Source organism: Microtus ochrogaster, chromosome 10, assembly GCF_000317375.1.
Source record: "Microtus ochrogaster isolate Prairie Vole_2 chromosome 10, MicOch1.0, whole genome shotgun sequence".
In the NCBI taxonomy this organism is placed as follows: Eukaryota; Metazoa; Chordata; class Mammalia; order Rodentia; family Cricetidae; genus Microtus; species Microtus ochrogaster.
This window is the reverse complement of record NC_022016.1, coordinates 7,487,991-7,488,523: the sequence shown is the minus strand read 5'-3', so window position 1 is coordinate 7,488,523 and position 533 is coordinate 7,487,991.

The following is a 533-nucleotide window of genomic DNA, read 5'->3' as shown; positions in this document are numbered from 1 at the left end:
TGGATGGTATATGGGTAGGCTGGCAGATCAATGATAAATTGATGAATGAGTGGATGGATGGTGAGTAGATGGTGTATGGGTAAATGAACAGATGGATATATGAGGGATAGATAAGGGTATGTGGGAGGATGGCCCATGAATAGATGGAAGGATCAACAATTGGGTGGGTGGGTGGGTGGGTGGATGGGCGGAGGCATAGACAGATGGGGAATGGAAGGTGCTGTGCTGGGTGCATGTGTGAGAGAGAGGACAGACAAAAGAAGAGTAAATGGCCAGATTGTGAATGGATGGCTAAGTGGGTTTGTAGATAAGTAAGCAGAGGAAGACTGGCAAGCTTATCTTTAGAGCCCTGTGTACTTTTTCATCCCTGTGTCCTCTGTTCCTGTCTCAGCAAGTGCCAACCTTTGTCTCATGAATAGCTCTTCAGTGGTTTAGATTCAAGACCCAGGTTACCTGAGCACTGAGACCCAGCTATCCAACTGTTGACGTTAATTATAAAGCCTATTAGCTCAGGCTTCTTATTAACTAATTCT